This window comes from Mustela lutreola, chromosome X (assembly GCF_030435805.1).
Source record: "Mustela lutreola isolate mMusLut2 chromosome X, mMusLut2.pri, whole genome shotgun sequence".
NCBI classification, from domain to species: Eukaryota; Metazoa; Chordata; class Mammalia; order Carnivora; family Mustelidae; genus Mustela; species Mustela lutreola.
This window is the reverse complement of record NC_081308.1, coordinates 95,297,939-95,318,596: the sequence shown is the minus strand read 5'-3', so window position 1 is coordinate 95,318,596 and position 20,658 is coordinate 95,297,939. Positions and strand designations below refer to the sequence as shown.

Sequence of the window (20,658 nt, the reverse complement as noted above, 5' to 3'; positions counted from 1 at the left end):
CAACAAGCCAATACTACTTTCATATTTGTGAAAAAAAAAGTAACAGTTTCCATTTTACAAACCAAAGTGTGCTGTCAGATCATCACTTATCCACCTGCCTTTTGTAACCACAACATATCTTGGATTCAGCAGTGCATCTGAAATCATTTCTCAGATCTTTCTCATGAATGGACTGAGACAAGACAGGACCATATTAACCAGATTATATCACAAGTCAAATGGATGGAAAATTGAAAGAATTTTACCCAAAGCATAGGTGACAACCAACAGAAAAGTTTCAAAAGGCCATGGGGCTTTTCCACACTTGTTTATAACTTTGATGACACAGAAAATACACTTACCAAGTCTGAAGACAACCCAAAACTGGCAGGGATATCAAATACGTTGAAGAACAAAGCTGGGATTCAAAACGAGTTCAGATGGGCTGAAATGCCAAGCTAAAATGAAAAAAAAAAAAAAAAAAAAAGTAAAACATGTAAGGTAAAGCAAAGCTTCTCAGTTAAAATTCTGAAAGTCCTTCCTGCGAAGCCAGAGTAAGGGAAGCATGGCTTGGCAGCAGATCACATAAAAACAAGCAATTCCAAAAAGATCGAGGGGTTTGAGTTGGCCCACAGCATAATTCAAGCCAACAGTTAGTTTACGGTAGCTTAATTATTTAGTAGTTAAAAACAGAGCACAAGTTTTGGTCATATTCATCCGAGGTTCTAGATTCCTGAATATTAATGTTGCCCTGTGATCTCTGCTGCTCCCTCCCGAAGCCTCCTTTTCAGTTCCCGACACTACATTTCAAGAGGGTCACTGAGAGAGTGGACCACCTCCAGAGGAGGGTCACAAGAGTGACGAAGGGATTGGAAACCATCCCAGAACAGGAGTGGCTCTTGAAAGGACCAGACATACGGGGCCCAAAAAAGAGAAATGCCAGGGAATATATAGGATTCCCGGACTGCCTTCGCATCTCCAAAGTGTTTTTCTATGGGAAGTATGCACAGATTCTGGAACACTCAGGTGACAGAACTCAGACTACTGCCACCTCGTGGTGGTGAGAAGGCAGACTTTCCATAAACGCATCAGGAGGCTTTCTGACCTTGACGGGGTCCTGCAGGAGGCAGAACAGGCTGGTGGGGGCGGTGCAGGGAATTCAAGGCTGGGGGAACAGATGCCCAAGGGCAGAATCACAGGAACTGTGTCCCAGGAGCTGTGACCACAGGAACTGGGTCACTTCACGCGCTAAGAGATCCCACTGCTTTATCCTACTCTCTGTGCCATCACCTCCGCCCCGTGTTCCCCTCTGGACCAAAGAGCCTTCTCTCTGCAGTCTACAGAGTGGTAAAGACAACTCTGCAGGGACAGCTGGGACTGCCACCTCTTGTTTAGTATTGTCCAAGGCCTGTGGAGGAAAAACCCGCTGCTGAGGGGAGGGACAAATGGCTGGCGGAAGTCAGATTAAGAAACGCCTCTCCCTGGACAAGATCCTCCAATGCTTTTCCATCTTTCTCCCTGCAAATGGCAGTCATCGCGAAGGCCTACAAAGCCCTACACAGCCACAGCTGCGAGCTCTCTGACCTCCTATCTATTACCCTTCCCCTTGTTCACTCCACTCTTGCCACAGGGCTTCCCGGCTGTTTCTTAAATGCCAAGCATGATCCTAACTCAGGGACTTGGCTCTTGCTGTTTGTCTGCCTGGGCAGCTCTTCCCTGACAGATGCGCATGGCCCGCTCCCTCACTTCTTTTGGGGGTGGACTCGAAGATCACCTATAGGCCTTGCACGCTTCCCTCCCTCATTACCCCTCCCCATTTCAGAACTCTTTATCACCCCAGCTTTGTTTTTTTCCTGAAGATTTTTTATTTGAAAGAGAAAGAGCAAGCACAAGCAGTGGGGAGAAGCAGAGGGAGAGGGAGAAGCCGACTCCTTGCTGAGCAGGGAGCCCGATGTGGGGCTCGATCCCAGGACCCTGGGACCATGACCCAAGCCGAAGGCAGATGCTTAACAACTGAGCCCCCTAGGCGTCCCCTTACCACCCCATCTTAAGGGTTTTATTTCCCATAGTACTTTACATCATGCAACATACTATTTTATACTTTTATTTTGCTCTTCTGTCTCCTTCCATGGGCCAATATGTTGTTTAAATGCAGGGATCCTGCTTGGTGTGGTTGGCGTGGTTGGTGTGGTTGGTGTGGTGTGGTGTGGTGTGTGTTGAAACCTGGTGTGGTTGAAACCCTGCCCATGGAGCACTGGCCAGCCCCGAAGAGACACTCAGTGAAGGTTTCATGCAATGATCTCTGCATTCCCAGATCCCCGCCATTTTCTTCAGTCTTGGTTTTCTCGACAGGAGAAGTTTCCGATTTAAGACCTGAATCTCAAAGTAATAACAAGGACTGGTATCTTAGTAGTAAGACTTGGGGTGTCCTCATGATCTTATGTTTCTGGAGTTTCTGTGGCCATACTACATTGGCAATTACATAGCTTTAGGAGCTGGAGTGGCTGACATCCAACGTGGGCTTACTCTGTGCCAGGCATTGGGATAAGCACTGGACTTACATTCATTCATTTAATCCCCAAGGCAGCCCTAGTACTAATCCCTCATGGAAGACCAGGAAACTGAGAAACAGTAGGTGATCTGACTTGCCAAAGGTAACGCGACTACTCTCAGGCAGATTCCCAAACAACCTGACTTCACTTTAAGATGGAAACAGACGATGATAATGGCGACTAACACGTCTTTAGCACTCACCATATGAAAACATACCACAACCTGGGGTGCCTGGGTGGCTCAGTCGTTAGGTGTCTGCCTTCAGCTCAGGTCATGATCCCGGGATCCTGAGATCAAGCCCCACTTGTGGGCGGGGGTGGGGGGTGTCCCTGCTCAGCAGGGAGTCTGTTTCTCCCTCTCCCTCTGTCCCTCTCCCTTGCTCATGTTCTCTCTCTCTCTCTCTCTAATAAATAAATAAAATCTTAAAAATAAATTAAAAAAATAAAACATATCACTATCCACAGGCTCAGAACAGGCCTCTGAGGTGGGAACTGTTGTCAGGGCCAGAAGCAGACTCCCCAACAAGCAAGGAGCCCAATGTAGGGCTCTGATCCCAGGACCCTGGGATCATGACCCGAACCAAAGGCAGACGCCTAACCATCTGAGCCACCCAGGAGTCCCAAATCTTCTCTTTTCGAAGGGTGCTTGTATGTATTATCTCAGTTTTACCTCACAGCCGCTCTGGGAGATAAGAAAGGCACATCGCATTTCTCTGTTTTACAGTGAAGGAAATTGAGGGCGAGGAAGGTTAAGTAAGTTGTCTCAGGGCCGTGGAGCCCCACCCTGGGAACTCTGAGCCCCAGATGCTTTGCACCAGCCCACATCCACTCTACCTGAGGGCATCCGCTGGCTGGGAACAATGCTAATAACACTCCTATAAAGACCTCATCTTGATTCTATCACTGGAGCAAAAGCAATAAAGAACACCAAGAGGCAATATCCAAGGTTGAGATGGGGAAGGCAGGTAAATGCATACACTCTGTGGTGAGAAGTGCCTGGGGCTTATCAGATGGGTGCTGATGACTCTGTTAGGTTCTTTGTAAGGAGGGCAGGGGGACTGAACTGAATGCTGGCTTCCATGTGGGGCAGAGGAGCTCTACCCCAGTAGAAGAGAGACGAGCCTCGTAGGCAGCCTGGTGGCTCTGAGAGAGCACTGGGAGGCCAGAGAGCCGGGTTCAAGGTCCAGTTCTGCTACAGGCTAGCCTGTGACCTTGTGGCGAGTACTTGACCCCAGGCTGCACTTCCTCAATAGAAAAACATCCATTTTCAAGAGTTCACATTGCCCAACGGTCTGTAGATCTATGACAGATGCCCCAAACCGGTGATCTGCAGACCAAATCTGGGCCACAGACGTATTCTCTTTGGCCTAAATAGCGTTGGATTTTTTTTTTTTCTTTTTGATCTTGTGACCAAGACGTTTATAACGCCAAAGGTTTTACATAAATATTTAGAATCCCGGGCTTTCCAGAAAAATCAGAAGATCTAGCCACATTTCAAATTTGGAAAGCTTCACATAAAATTTGACTTCCAACTCTTTCTTAAAAAAAAGGATCTGGAGATAAGGAGTTATTTTTCTCTTTATGTTTATTATTTACAATATTGTGTGTTAGGTTGTGATAAGCACCATGGGGCAACATAAAGATGGGGGGGGGGTTCTGAAGTGGTGGGGTAGGCAGATCACCAAGGCCTACAGTTTATAGAGGTGGTCTGAGAAGGTCTTTCTGACGAGGTGACCTCATCCCCACAGGACCACAGTGGCCTGAAGCCCCGGAGTGGCTGCTCCCTTTGGATGGGGCACAGCCATTCCTTTTCAGAGTTTCAATGCAGGTCACTACCCACTAAATTAGCTTCCCAAGCAGTAGGTAATTGGCAGCTTGAAAAAATACTGCTTGAGACCCTTCGTTCCCAAACCTGACCTCACATCAGAATCCCTTGGAGTGGGGCGCCTGGGTGGCTCAGTGGGTTAAAGCCTCTGCCTTCGGCTCAGGTCATGATCCCAGAGTCCTGGGATCGAGCCCCACATCCCCACATCGGGCTCTCTGCTCAGCAGGGAGCCTGCTTCCTCCTCTCTCTCTGCCTGCCTCTCTGCCTACTTGTGATCTCTGTCTGTCAAATAAATAAATAAACAAAATCTTAAAATAAAAAAAAAAGAATCCCTTGGAGTCCTTTTTTAAGTACATATTTTTTTTTAAAGATTTTATTTATTTATTTGACAGAGATCACAAGTAGGCAGAGAGGCAGGTAGAGGGGTGGGGGGAAGCAGGCTCCCCACTGAGCAGAGAGCCTGATGCGGGGCTCCATCCCAGGATGCTGGGATCGTGACCTGAGCTGAAGGCAGAGGTTTTAACCCACTGAGCCACCCAGGCACCCCTAAATACATACTCTTAAGCTCCATTCTAAACCCATGAAATCAGAATTCCTTGGGAATGAAGCCCAGGAAGGTTTAGGAGTGCTAATATCCTCCGCATACCAAGTGGAGAGTCAAAAGACACTGACATGGGTTGACGTGCAATGGAACAGTTTTACGTTTATTATGTGATTTCACAAAGGGCAACAAAAGTGTTTCAAAAGTGAATATGAATACCAAAGTCTGGGACAAGGAGGGGCATCTGGGTAGTTTACTCAGTTGAGAGTCAGACCCTTGAATTCAGCTCAGGACATGATCTCAGGGTTGTGAGATCGAACCCCCTGTGGGACCCCACCCCAAGCAAGTGGGGAGTCTGCTTGTGATTCTCTCCCTCCACCCCTCCCCTTCCTCTCATATAAATAAATAAAATCCTCAAGAAGAAAGTCTGGGAGAAGGAGAAGAACGAAATGAGTTTACAAGGCGTTCACTTACCAAGACCAACTGTCTAATGGGGTCAACACAATTAGCCTGATACCTGTAGCAACACCCTCACTTGCCCTTCATCTCAGGCCAGGTTCATTACACGGTAAGAAAATTCACTCTAATTAGAGAACAAGCCAATTCTGTCGACCCAAGCATAGCAGAGGACAGATGGGGAGAGAAGAGAAATGGATCCTACTCCATTCTCTTGCTGGTCATTTCTTCTTGTCTGGGCTGGGACCTGAGAGATTATTTCTCTGGACATCTGTGTCTCCAAATGGAAGATAGTGTTCTCTGTTGTATTTCAAATATTTTTTCACAATGACTTACTGTAAGAAATACATTTGCCATGCATACAGAGTACCTTACTGAATTATATATATAAGCATACAGCCAGCATTTCATGAAGCAATACTTATTTACCCTTACTGTGTGAAAAGCACACTGTTTTTTTTCCCTATTCCATTCCTTTTCTGTTTTTTCAGTGCAGGTCACTACCCACTAAATTGATTTCCCAAGGGGTAGGTAATAATTGGCAGCTTGAAAAAACACTGCTCGAGACCCTTGGTTCCCAAACCTGGCCTCACATCAGAATCCTTTGAAGTCCTTGTTAAATACATATTCTTGGGCTCCATTCCAAACCCATGGAATCAGAATTCCTTGGGGATGAGGCTCAGAAATATATATATATTTTACCAAGGACTAGCCATGCCCTGGCATTAAGGAATTCAGATTCTCAATGCCCAGAAGTAAGTAACATCGCTAACAATAATAATAATTATCAAAAGTCTATTTCACACTAGAGTTGCCGGCAACAGAGCTTTCCATTTCTTATATGGCTTATTATCTTCATAACCATCCTGCTTTAGTGATGAGAAAACAGGCTCAGAGAAGTCCATTAAGCTGTTGCAAGACATATAGGCAGAGAAGATTAAGGAAGGGTGAGGGGGTGATTTCCTGAGGGTGAGGGGTCTGTTCCTATGCTTCCAGACTCTTCCCACCCTCTCTCCTCTGTAATTCCTGGCACCTTGGACCTCTCTCGGAGTCTTCTTTACCAATTCAAATTCCAAGTCATACACCAAGTTGGTCCAACCACCAGAGGCAAAGAGCAGACAAAACCCAACAATAATACTTTGCATTCATATGGAGTTTTAACTTTTTCCAAAAAAAAAAAAAGTGTCTGTTTTTTCCACATTTATACCTTCTGGGTATCCTGTGAGGCAGGAGAGGCAGATGAAAAACCAGAGACCCAAAGAGGGTAAGTGACAGACCCCCGGTCTCACAGCAGATTCAAGCCAGGCTGCAGTACTCTGACTCTGTCGGGCAGGGGCTACTGTTGCACTTAAGCTGGCTTTCTCCAGAGCTTCCAGCACCGCTCTGCTTCAAGTCTACCTTCCTTTAAGGAAGGAGAGGAAGAGAGGGCTGGTTTTCTGCCTCCCTCCCTACAGGATTACAACCCAGTTCTGAAAGGAGCACGTTCTGGATACACACTACCTGAGGGGAAAGTTGCCCTAAACCTCCTCCACGTGCTGCATTTCTATTTTTGCCATGCAATTTGTAAAAAGCTCTGCACTGTGTTTGAAAGAAAAATAATGGATTCCATGATGAAAGAAAAAAGCCCTATCCCTCCCACGGAGGTTACATGTCACCAGCCACTAGCGAAGCCGTTTTTGAAAGTATCTCCCCAGCAAAATGTTGAGCGCCCACAGAAAGCCTAGGTGGTGAACTGGGCTAGTCTTGGCCATGGCAGAAAGGGGCTGGAGGGATGAATGACCCTCATTTAGCCTCCTCAGCTGAGGCCCTCCCTCTCTTGAGAACAACCCCTCTGTTTCTGCCACAGAGAGGGGTGTTGTTTGCAATGTGTATATATTTATGTGACAAATGACTGGCTATTTATCAAACACTGTATCAATTCTAACATTTTTCTTCACCCTTTCCCCCTTGACAGTGAAGGTCATTCTGTCTCTCCTCTTAACAGCTCCTGAGGCAAATGTACACCCGCCCCCTCCCACACACACACACACACACACACACACACTCACACACCGGTGGCGGCTTGGTGAAAATAAAAGCAAGATACTCTTCTCTCGGCCAGAAGATACTCTTCTCTGTCCAGAAAGTGAACGGGTTGAACAAAATGTTCTGTTAGGTCTTTCTTCGGTCCTAGGATTCTGATATGATAAGGTAGGGAAAGCCCCAAGTATAGCCCACAACGTTGTGCTTCAGGCTCTGAGCCTGAAGAGGCAAACTAACTCCACATTGTGGTTGGTTTGTTTCTGTGTTTGTTTTCCACATTGTGGAGGAGGAGAAGGAGGAAGAGCGAGCCTTTTGCCTTTTCTGCTTTAGTTCTCATTTACTGTTCCTGTGGTCTGGGCTACAAAGCCCGCCTCTTCAGTTGCCTCCCCCGCCCCCCAGTCAATTTCTCTTCTGGCGTGAAGGCAGTGTACGCAATCTAGCCCTGTAACCCTGGAGGTTTTGGCCCCAAGGAGCTTCAAGCTAATGCCATTCTCACCTCGCTGGAAGCGCTCCTCTGTATGTCAGAAAAATGGGAAGAGGTGTTAAATTTGCTTTGTGACTGCAACCCCTTCTAGTTCCATGAGGCTGGCTGAGGATTTAATGGTTTTGTAGATTTCAATAACAAGAAAGTACAAAATATCTCAGCTTTTTAATTCATATTGTCAATCACCAAAGTGGCTCCTGCCAATGGGGCCCGCTAACTAGATCCGCTCTTGAAGCTGCTGGGTGAAGTGGCTGGCGTCCCTCTCCTACCTGCTTTCCCAGGGCTGGGTTCAAGACCAGGAGAGTGCGCAGGGGAAAGAGGAAAACTCCCTGGCACTGCCAAAAAAGAAGCCAGGAGGAAATGAGTATTCTCACTCTTCCACAGTATGGCAGAGAGATTCTTGTCAAACTGCCTGAGTTTAAATCAAGTTACTGACTCTCCTGGGTCTCGGTTTGCTCATCGTGGAACGGGAACCGTAGGAGACTATACCTCATAAGGTTCCTGGGGAGATTAATCAAGGAAGTGCCAAGAGCAGTGACCACCCCATGCTAATATCTCAATAACTGCCGGCCAGGCTCACTACCATTCCTCCTTGCCAAACCGGTCTTGCAACTTTCTGATGGGCAGCAGTCTGCATTTTCTGGCCATCTCAATCCACCAGATGATCTCAGAAAGCAGAAAGATGAGGCTGAGCTGAGGTTCATCTTAGAGCCCTTAGAGCCCTTCAGGAGGGTTGAACTTTCCCATTGCCCTGTTCGTCTATTTATTCAGTCAGCAAATATTTACTGACTGCCTTTTACACTGCAGGCACTGCGCTAAGTGATGAAAATACAATAGTGAACAAGACAAAGTTCCTGCTTAATAGAACTAATGCTCTAGCAGGGGATGGGAATTCTGGATAGACAGAAAAAAAAAATACAGTGAAGGAGATAGGAATGAGCTTGAGTGTTCCAGGGACAGAAGGTCAGTGTGGCTGGGGTGGGGAGCGGGACATGAGAGACGGTGGTATAGACATGAGGTTGCCGAGGAAGGTGGGGGCCAGATCGTTCGAGATGTGTGGGCCAGTTAAGGAGGCTTGTCTTCCTCCTAAGAACATTGGGAAATAAATGAAAGGCTCCCAGCAAAGAATCAATACACTGAATGTTAAGGTTCTTGCTGACTGCTATATGGAGTTGAGGTTGTTGGGGGCCAGGGCTGCCACTCTCTGATACAGTGTCTTTGTGTGCATTACAGAAAGATGCCTCTTCCTTGAGTTAAAAACTTGCATTCTCCAGAGTCTCTACAAGACGCTGCACACCGATACAGGTTTTTGTAGGAGTAGGCTCTCTTCCTCTGCTCTCAGACTTAGAGCCAAGAAGACATGAATGTGTGCACCCATCTGCATACTGTCTTATGTAAGTTGGTACATGTCTGTGATAAAAAAATGGCACATCCATAGCTATGGTGCCCTTGTGTAGTATACAACTTGAACATCCATACATGGCAGCCCTGGCAGCAAAAATTCGGCTCAAGGAGACCAACTAGGAGGCTGTTACCTTGGTCCAAGACAGACAGGATGGTGGCTCACACCAAGTAACAGCTGAGGAATTGGCAGGAAGTCGGCAAAATCAGGATGTATTTTGAAGGTGGATCCACAGGATTTGCTTATGGCTAGGAGGTGACCTGTGAGCGAATGAGGGGAACTCAGGATAATGACTAGAGGCCTGACTGAAGCAAGCAGGTGAGTGGTATTGCCTTAACTAGGTGGAACTGACGGGTAAGAGGAACGCCTTAAGGGGAAAATCACAAATCCTTCGGGCAGTTTGCATCAACTCCAGCTGTCCCTCTAAGTGCCAAATCTATCAGTCTCTGTATCTTTAAGTTCCTTCCCACTGAGGATCTCAAAGCACAAGAGCCCTCTGGAAAATCCGTAATCGCTGATACTTATCTTTGCCTCAGGACGTTGTTTCTTTCTCTGTCTCCTTTGACCTGGGATGAAATAATGATTTCAATTTGTTCCTACCAATTTTTCAAGATTCTTCATTTATTTACAGGATTGTAATACCTCTCGTTGAATCTCAATCTGAACCTCTCTTTCTCTCTCACTCTTTCTCTCTTTCTCTCTCTCTCTCTCTCACACACACACACACATACAGACACACACCATTTCCAAATATTCCTTTCTGAGATCGATTTTTATCAAAACCCCAAAACTTTCCTCTTTGGGGAGCATGCCTTCATTCAAGGCCAGGGAGTCTCCATCTGCCACCACCAGGCAGCCCAGACCCCTGCCATTTGACCAAATCCTCTCCCCAGTGCAGGAAAAAGGTCCTTGGAGCATGGAGCAAGGCCAAGTGAGTGGAGAAAATGAGCCAAACACTGAGAAATTAAAGTAAGAAATGCTGCCTGGGGATGTGGGGGGTAGGAATGAATCAGGAAATCTTAAGGTCATTGTGATCTCGTTGATTGCATTTACATCTAGCAGCAGAAAACAACAGATTGATTAATGCCACTGGGGCAGCGAGGAAGATGGGAATTAAGCTAAAAGTGTAGCACCCAGGGTGTATCTTCTGTAGGGGGAATTAATGCCAGTGGGTGAAGTCAAGTCTCCTCATTTCCTGGGTCAGCATGTTCCTCCTGTAGAACCCACTTTTTCCCTAGATACATACCAGGCAGTCTAGGCACCCCCAACTTTTTATAAGTATAAACTGCCTCCCTGCACACCATGGCCACCTTTCACACTTGATCGCCCCATCCCTCTCCCCCAAATATCCCTTTCTTGGGCTGGCCCAGGGGAGGCTAAGGAGGAATGAATCACTCCTGGTGATCTCCAGGCAGGCCTTTGGGGCCTGCCCTTCCTCCAACAGTCCCAGCCCTGACTCTCACTTCCTTGCGCCTTCTTCTTAAATCTGTCCATGTTGGCAGAAGAGGAAAGAAGTCCTCCCCTTCCAGGGATTGGTGATGGGCCTGCCCTCCATCATGGTGCAAAAGACACCTGTTAGCCTTGCCTCATTCTGGCCAGCAAAATGTGGTAATCCGAAGTGCGTGGGGCCTAATCCAGCTGAGCACATGAAAGGAAATAGCCATCAATAACAACCACAGCTCTAATTTCTTCAGCTCTGTGTGCTCAGCTAAGTGCTTTATATGGCTGATCTCGTCCAATCCTTGAAGCAACGGGCAGGTGTGACGAGCATCCCCACTTCATAGCTTTAAAAAACTAAGCTCTGTAGACATTCAGGGACCTGTTTAAGGTCACACAGCTAGAAATGAGCAAAACCAGGATCTCAAATCCAGACCTGATCGCAGAGCAAGTGCTCATCACCACCTGGTAGTGGTGTAGCAGGTGCTCCAAATATCTCCAACACCATTGTGATGACTCCCCAGAGTCTGGCTCCAGCCTTGACCTCTTTCGCCAGCTTCAATACTTAGCCAGCTCCTCTCCACTCACTATTCTTCTTTCTACTCATGGGCCCTCTTCACTCAAACTTAACACACCTAGCACTTTTATTTCCCCCCCTCTCAACCAGCTCTCCCTCTAGATTTGCCTTTTTCTGAAAACATTATCCCAATTTTCAGGCTCCTACCTTTAGAACCATCCCCAATTCTTCTCTCTCTGGCCACACCTATCCAGTAAGGCACCAAATTGTGGTGATTTTTCTCTCCTTTCTTCCATTTCAGATGTTTCTTACACACCTTTTAGCTCACTTTAAACACACACACACACATACACACACACACAGACATTTACTATCTCACAAGTCCCACTGCTCAGAAGTCCAGGCACAGTAAGCCTGAATCAGGGACTCACCAGGCTGAAATCAATGTGTCCACCAGGACTGTGATTCTTATGTGAAGCTGTTAATTTAAAACATACAAATATAGGACAAAGAATGTACATATGCCCTTCACTCACATTTCCAAAATGTTATTTTCTATTTACTTCATCTTTTTTTTTCATGTTCCTAGCTACATATACACACACTATTAGTTTTTTTTTCTTTTTCTGAATCCTTTGAGGGTAAGCTAAATATCCTTATCCCCAGATAACTCAGTGTATATTTCCTAAAAAAACAAGAGCATTCTCTTACATAAGCTATAGTAGAGTTCTCAAAACCAGGAAGTTAATATTGATATAACACTACTCTCTATCAAAAGCTTCTTTCAAATTTCACCAATATCCCAATTAACATCCTTTAGAATGACAACAACAAATTTATCTGGCATAGGACTCAAACATAGATTAATCCTTGAGTTTAGTTATCATGTCTCTTTAGTCCCTCTCTTTTTAAAAAGATTTTATTTATTGACACACACAGAGAGAGAGAGGGGGAGATCACAAGCAGGAGGAGCAGCAGACAGAAGGAGAGGGAGAAGCAGACTCTCCACTGAGCAGGGAGCCAGACATGGGACTCAAACCCAAGACCCTGGGATCATGACCTGAGCCAAAGGAAGATGCTTAACGGACTGAGCCACCCAGGTGCCCCTCTTTAGTCTATTTTAATTGGAAACAGTTCCTTAGTCTTTCTTGTCTTTCATGTCCTTGATGTTTTTGAGGAATACAGTGGCTTCTGACTTTATATGCTTTACCTCATAGCAGGCAGACAAGCAGACTATTCCATGACTTCTTAGCTACAGAATCACAGAATATGGAAGGCACCTAAAAATGAACTACTCTACCACATCCCACACAGTTTCTAGGCACTCCTCAAAATTTTGGCCATACCATTTACTCAATATTTTTCTTTAAATTAGCTCACTTTTTTAAACTTAATGACTGTGGTTGGCAAAATTCTGGAATATGACCTCCAATGATCCTGGCTTTTGTATAATCCCCTCCCCTCTGAGTGTTGGAGGAACTCAACAATATGATAAGTAATCACTCCAATAATTGTATTACATTATATGGCAAAAGGGAAATTATCTGGGCGAGCCTAATCTTTTTCTTTAAAGATTTATTTATTTTACAGAGAGAGTGCACGTGCCACACAAGTGAGTGAGGGAGCAGGGAAAAGGGTAGAGGGAGAGAATCTTCAGACAGACTCCCCACTGAGCATGGAACCTGCCAGAAGGTTTGATCACACAATCCCAAGACCCCTGAGATCACGACCTTAGCCAAAACCTAGAGTGGAACACCTAACCGGCTGAGCCACCCAGGAACCCCTGGGTGAGCCTAATCTAATCACATGAGTCCTTTAACAACAGAGTTTTCTCTGGCTAGTAAGCAGAAGAGGAAGTTAGAAAGATTTGAAACATGAGAATCTGATGTGCCCACTGACTCTGAAGATGGAGGGGCCACATAACAATGTTGTAGGTGGCTGGCCTATAAGAGCAGAGAGCGACCACTGGCTGTCAACCACCTAGGAAATGGAGACTTCAGAATATACCCCTGAGAAGGTGATTTCTGCCAAAAACCTGAATGAGCGTGGAAGTAAACTCATTCTCACGACGTCTAGATAAGGGGACACCTTAAACAGAAAACTTTATTAAGTGTACCAGAACTTCTGACCTACAGAACAGAATGAAAATGAAAATTCAACAGGCTACACTGAAAATCAACTTAGCATGGGCTACATGAGAAAAATGATATGATTTTAACACTGATGCAGGAACACACTTGATAATATTCAACACCCTTTCATGATTAAAAAAAGATGTCTCAGAAAACTGGGAATAGTGGGGAATTTACCCAAGTTGACAAAGAACATCTACAAAAACAAAAAATAAACAAATAGGACTCCCACAACTAGCAAACTGAACCAAGGAATATCTAAAAAGGATTATAAACCATGACCAATTGAGATTTATTCCAAGAGCACAGAATTGGCCTAACATCCAAAAGTCAATTACTGTAATATACTACTTCAAGAGAGTAAGGTACAAAGACTCGTGTTCATCTCAAAAGACACAGAAAGAAGCATATGACAAAATTTAATACCCCATCATCAAAACACTCAACAAACTATAAATAGAAAGGAATTTCCTCAACCTAGTAAAGAACATCTATTAATGAGCAACAGCTAACATCATACTTAACAATGAAAGACTAAAATCTTTCCCCCAAGATCAGGAGCAAGATAAAGATGTCCACTTTTGCTATTTCTATTCAACATTGTACTGTAGGTCATAGTCAAGGCAATCAAGCAAGAAATGTTTTTAAAAAGTCATCCCAAGTGGAAAAGAAGAAATAAAACTATATCTAATCACAGATGACATGACCTACATCTAGAAAATTCTAAGAAATCTACAAAAAATTAGAACTAAAGAACAAGTTCTGCAAGGTTGCAAAACACAAGATCAATATACAAAATACCAATCTTATTTCCACGCAGTAGCAATAAGCAAATCAAAAAGAAAATCAAGAAATCTATTCCATTTATAATAGTGCCAAAACCAATAAAGTGTTTAGGATTCAATTTAACAAAAGCAATATAAAACTTGGGGCACCTGGGTAGCTCAGTGGGTTAAAGCCTCTGCCTTCAGCTCAGGTCATGATCCCAGGGTCCTGGGATAGAGCTCCACATCAGGCTCCCTGCTTGGCAGGGGGCCTGCTTCCTCCTCTCTCTATCTCTCCGCCTGCCCCTCTGCCTACTGGTGGTCTCTCTGTGTCAAATAAATAAATAAAATCCTAAAACAAAAGAAATACAAAACTTATGGTCTGAAAAATACAAAACATTGTTGTAAGAAATTAAAAACATAAGTAAATGGAACAAATAAATTGGACCTAACCTAAATAAATGAAAAGACATCTCATGTTCATGGATTGGAAGCCTTGATATTGTGAACTTGGCAGTAATCCAAAAATTCGATCTATCGACTCAACACAATCTAATCAAAATCCCAGTTGCTTCTTTTATAAAAATTGACTTGATAATACTAAACTTCATATGGAAATGCCAGGGTCCTCCAAGAGCCAAACAATTTTGAAAAAGGACAACAAATGTAGAGGACAAATGCTTCCCAATTTCAAACCCTACTACAAAGCTGTGGTAATCAAGATAGGTATAGTACTGCCATAAATACACACATATAGACAAATGGAACAGAATCAAGAGACCAGAAATAAACCCTCACATTTATGGTTAATTGATTTTTGACAAGTGTGTCAAGAAGTTTCAATGGGGAAAGATTAGTCTTTTCAAAAATGGTGCTGAGACAACTGTGTGCCTGCATGTAAAAGAATGAAGTCAGACTCCTACCTCACACCATATAAAATATTAACTCAAATGGGTCAAAGACATAAACGTAAAACTAAAACTATATAACTTAAAAGATAACATAGGTGTGAATCTTAGTGACCTTGGATAAAGCAATGGTTTCTTAGCTATGACACTAAAAATACAAGCAACAAAAGAAAATAAAACCAAATAAACTGAACATTATTAAAATTAAAAACTTTAGTACTTCACAGGACACCACCAAGAAAGTGAAAAGGCAATCCACCATATGGAAGAAAACATTTGCAATTCATATACTCATATATCTGATAAGAGACTTATATCTGTAATATATAAAGAACACTTACCCAATAATAAAAAGACAACTATGACTATGACAGTGAAGAAGTGAAAACAACCTAAATGTCCATCAACTGATGAACAGATAAACAAAACACGGCATGTGCGTAATGGCATATAATTTAGCAATAAAAAGAGACAGAAGTGTGAATACATGCTACAACAATGGGTGAACCTTGAAAACATTATGCTAAGTGAAAGAAACCGTGTCAAAAGACCACAAGTTGTATGATTCCATTTATATGAAATGTCCTGAACAGGCAAATCTAGTGACAGAATGTAGACTTGGGGTTGCCTAGGGCTGGGAGAGATAGGAGGTTGGGTAGTGACAGCTAGGGGGCATATGGTTTCTTTTGGGGTAATGAAAATATTCTAAAATTGATTGTGGGGAACTTGGGTGGCTCAGTCAGTTAAGCGTCTGTCTTCCACTCAGGTCATGATCTCAGGATCCTGAGATTGAGCCCAGCGTTGTTCCCCACTCAGCAAGGAGTCTCCTTATCCCTCTCCCTGTCTTTCTGCCTCTCCCACATCTTCTGCTCTGTCTCAAATAAATAAATAAAATATTTAAATATTGTAGTAATGAATTCAAAATTCTGTGAATATACTAAAAGTCAATGAACTGTAGAGTCTAAGTGGTTGAATTGGATGGCATGTGAATTTTATCTCAATAAAGCTGATAAAAAGATAAAGCTTATAGCTAACATCATACTTAATGATGAAAGACTAAATGTTTTTCCCTTAAGATTGGGAACAAGGCAAGGATTTCTATTCTCATTGCTACTATTCAACAAAGAACTACCCAGCGCAATAAGGCAAGAAAGGAAATAAAAGGCTTACAAATGAGCAAAGAAAAAAAAATCTGTCTCTATTTCTGATTACATGATCATTTACATAGAAAATATCAGAGAACTGGGTCTCTGGGTGGCCCAGTCATTTAAGTGTATGGCTTTGGCTCAGGTTATGATCGCAGGGTCATTGGATGGAGCCCCGCTCAATGGGGAGCCTGCTTCTCTCTCCCCCTCTGCATTCCTCCTGCTTATGCTCACTCTCTCTCTAATAAATAAAATATTTCAAAAAAAAAGAAAATATTAAAGAACCTATAAAAAATTCTCTTTGATTTAATAATGGACTTTAGAAAGGTCATGGGATACAATATCATTACACAAAATAACAATTGTATTTTTATATACTAGCAATGAATATGTGAAAACTGAAGTTAAGACTACAATACCATTTATAATCACTCAAAAAAATGAAGTACTTAGGGGCGCCTGAGTGCCTCAGTCAATTGAACATCCTACTCTTGGTTTCTGCTCGGGTCATGGTCTCGGGGTTATCGAATGGAGCCCTGCATCAGGCTCCCACCTTGGCTGCTTGAGAGTCGTTTCCTCCTCCCTTTGCCCCTCCCCTCACTGGTGCGTGTACACTCTCTCTGTCTCTCTCTAAAAATAAATAAATCTTTTTTTAAAAAAATGAATTACTCAGGTTTAAATCTAACAAAACTTGTACAGGACTTGTATGCTGAAAACTTAAGAAGTCAAAGTTCTAAATAAATGTGTAGACATACTGTGCTTATAGATTAGGAAATTTAATGTAAGTAAAAATGTTAATTCTCCCTAAACTGTTTAATGCAATTCCTATCAAAGCCCCCAGAAAGACTTCTGTGGATTTAGGCAGTCTTATTCTACAATATATTTGGAAAGATAAATGACTTAGAATAGTTAAACAATTCTGAAAAAGAATGAAGTGAGAGTAATTGCTTTACCTAATGTTAAACCTTGCTATATGTAACTACAGTAAGCAAGACAGCATAATATTGGTAGAGATTAGATACAGAGATTAATGGAACAGGACAGATAACCCAGAAATGGACTCCCACAATCATACTCAACTGATTTTTGACAGAGGTACAAAAGCAGTTAAAGAAAGACAGCCTTTTCAACAAATGATAATGGAGTCACGTGACATTCATAGAACTTTGACCTAACCTCACGCTTTATGCAAAAATTAACTCAAAATAGATCATAGATTCAAATGTAGAACTATACATAGGTATAGTTTTATAAACTATGTATAGCTTATAGAAGACTTCTGGAAGAAAACATACAGGAGAAAATCTTAGGGACCTTTGGTGAAGAGCTCTTAGGCATGACACCAGAAGCACAATTCATAGAAAAATAAATTAACAAATTGGACTTCACAAAAAATGAAAACGTTGCTCCATTAAAGATTTTGTTAAAAGGGTGAAAAGACAAGTTAAATAGTGAGAGAAAACATTTGCAAAATATGAACCTGTCAAAGGGCTAGTATCTAGAATATATAAAGAACTCTCAATATTCAGTAGTAAAAGACTTAGTTCAATTAGAAAATGGTCACAAAGCATGAATAAGTATTTCATTGAAGAGGATATGGAGATATCAAATAAGCACAGGAAAAAGTGTGTTCAGTGTTCAACATCATTAGCTCTTAGGAAAATGTAAATTAAAACTACAATATATCACTACATACCTGTGAGATTGGCTAAAGTAAAAACTTAATGAGAACACTAGATGTTGGCAAGGATGAAGAGAAATGATTGCTCATACATTGCTCATGAGAATGTAAAATGGTTCAGCCACTCTAGAAAACCTTTTGGCCATTTTTCATAAAGCTAACCATGCACTCATCTTACGACCCAGCAATCAACCCCCTGGACATTTATCTTACAGATGAAAACATCCATCCACATAAAGTCCTGTACACAATTGTTCACAACAACTTTATTTGTAATACCCCAAACGGGAAGCAACAGACCTATCCTCGATAGGTAAATACTTAATCTCTGGTCTGTCCATACCTCGAAATACTACTCAGCACTAAAAAGAAAATATTTTTTAAATATTTTATTTATTTATTTGAGAAAGAGAGAGAGAGAGAGAGCATGAGAGAGAGAACATGAGAGGAGAGAGGTCACAGGGAGAAGCAGACTCCCCACCGAGCAGAAAACCTGATGTGGGACTCGATCCCGGGACTCCAGGATCATGACCAACTGAGCCACCCAGGCACCCCTCAAAAAGAAAGTATTACTGGGGCACCTGGATGGCTCAGTCAGTTAAGCATCTGACTCTCGATCTCAGCTCAGGTCTTGATCTCAGGGTGTGAGTTCAAGCTCCACACTGGGCTTCATGCTGGGTGTTAAGCCTACTTATAAACAAACAAACAAACAGATAAGTAAGTAAATAAAAAAATAAATAAGAAGTTAAGAAGTATTTTTAATATATGCAGCAACTTGGATGGGTCTCTAGGGCATTATTCTGATTTAAAAAAGCGAATATCTAAAGTTTGCATGTTATATTACTTCATTTATATAACATATTTGAAACGATAAAATTATAGAAATGGAGAATAGGTTAGTAGTTGCCAGGGGTTAGGGATGGTGGGGAGAGGAACATCAGTGTGACCGTTCTGGGGTAGCAGGAGTAAGATCTCTGCAGTAATGAGTATTTCTGCATCTGAGTGTGGTGTTGGATATGGAAACCCACACATGTGATAAACTGACACAGAGCTGCTCCCACACATTATGTCAATGTCTGCTTCCTGGTTTAAATGATGTTGTACAATGGTTCAGTAAGATGGAACCATTGTGGAAAACTGGGTGAACGATATGTTTTATCCTTTATCCTTTATCCCTTCCATAACATTTTTACCACTTCCTGGGAATCTGTAATGATCTAAAAATAAGCAATCTAAAAAGCTGTGGCTCTCATAATTAATTTGCCCCGTGGTGTCATGGCATTAAAAAAAAAAAAAAGAGTTGGGAGATTTTATGTAAATATCTGGATGTCTAGCTTCTCTTTCCAAGTCCTGAGTAAGACATGGAAACCTGGGACCCCTATTCCCAAGTTTCCTGCTGCTTTTTTACTTGGCAATTGCTCTCTCCAGCCATCACAGTCCCCCTGACCCAGGTCCCTGTGGTCATTTATGACACCAGCCTAGCCCTCAGGTATTTGAGTTTGTCCCCAACCCTATGCCTGCCTGAACTTTTTTTTAAACCCAATTCCAACATAGCCAAGCCCTCAAAGAGCATAAGCAAGCATAAGAACCTTTCAGCTTAGGGAAGAACACTAGGTCTCTACCCTTCCATTATCACCTCTGACCACTCTTACTCATTAGTCCCTGATCTGTCTGCTTTTATCCCCCCAGTCCTGTTCCAGGTTTTGCCCCATAGGGCAAGCCTTTGGGATGTTAACTGTACTATGAGTTTCTTTATCCACGGTCAAGAACACAGGGGGTCCTAAGTGGGCACATCAGAGGGCAGGGCTCTCCGCTTCTACCTACATTTATGAGCAGGAAGGTCAGACCTTCCCATAGCTGGCTGAGAACTGAGCATCCACCTCAAAGCTCTGAGACCCTGTTGAGTAGACTCACTTTGCTTTGTCCAGAGGGAGTGCAGGGCACGCACAGGACACTTGCTTCTGTCTAGGACTGGGCATTCTAGGGAGCAAGTACCACCCCAGACACAGACCGCACAGGCAGATCCTGTACCTACTTTGTTCTGTTTCTTAGAACTTGATTTAATTACAAAAGTTATTCATATTTTAGAATTCTGATGAAATTGCCAAAAAAAAAAACATTTTTAAGGAAACAAACTGCAATTCACCACCTACAGATAATTACCATTTAACATTGTGGTGTGTTTCCTTGCGGTCATTTTTCTCGATTTGTATACTGGCACACATACTCCAAAATGGTGTCATCCTTGGTAGATTTCATCACACTGCTTTTCTCACTTGATCTTATGTAATGGACATGTTTCCTTGTCACTAAATCTTATAAAACAGCTGATGAAGATTCGATTTCAATTGGCCTGTTGGTCTTATTTTTTTTTCTCCTCATTTTTTAAAAGAGAGTCTCTCTTTGATTTCTCTTTCTCTTTCCCTCTCTTTCTGTGTCTCACTTTCCCTTCTTCCTTCTCTTTCCCTCCTGCTCTCCTTCTCTCTTTTTGACAAATTTTTTTGACCAAATTGACAGGGATAGATGTGTAAGAGGCAAGCAATGGGCCTCGGGAAGGTGTAGACTGAAGAGGAGGAGGTTTGGCGGGTAGAGAGGCAAAGCTCCTTTGGGAATTAAAACTGGGCTGTTGAGCCAAATGGCAAAAGGAATTGTCCTACCCTCCTTTGTGTGCCAGTGAGTGGAGCTGGAGTCCTGGGACCAACCAAAACCACCCTTCTTTCCATTCTGGAGACTTCAGCTGTGGAAACCCACTCTCCATATTAGAAAAATATATCCCTTTTTTTTCTTAGGTGTCGTAGATTTAGCCATTTGTT

At 43.0% G+C, this 20,658-nt stretch overlaps 1 protein-coding gene across 1 annotated transcript in view; it reads right to left on the bottom strand.

Annotated features, from left to right (window-relative positions):
- Positions 1–20,658, bottom strand: part of PAK3 (p21 (RAC1) activated kinase 3) — a 256,608-nt gene that overhangs the window by 212,248 nt on the left and 23,702 nt on the right. Inside the window, exon 2 of the mRNA XM_059157369.1 lies at positions 342–437. The gene's annotated coding sequence lies outside the window, so the exon portion shown is untranslated. The remainder of the gene's footprint in view (positions 1–341; positions 438–20,658) is intronic.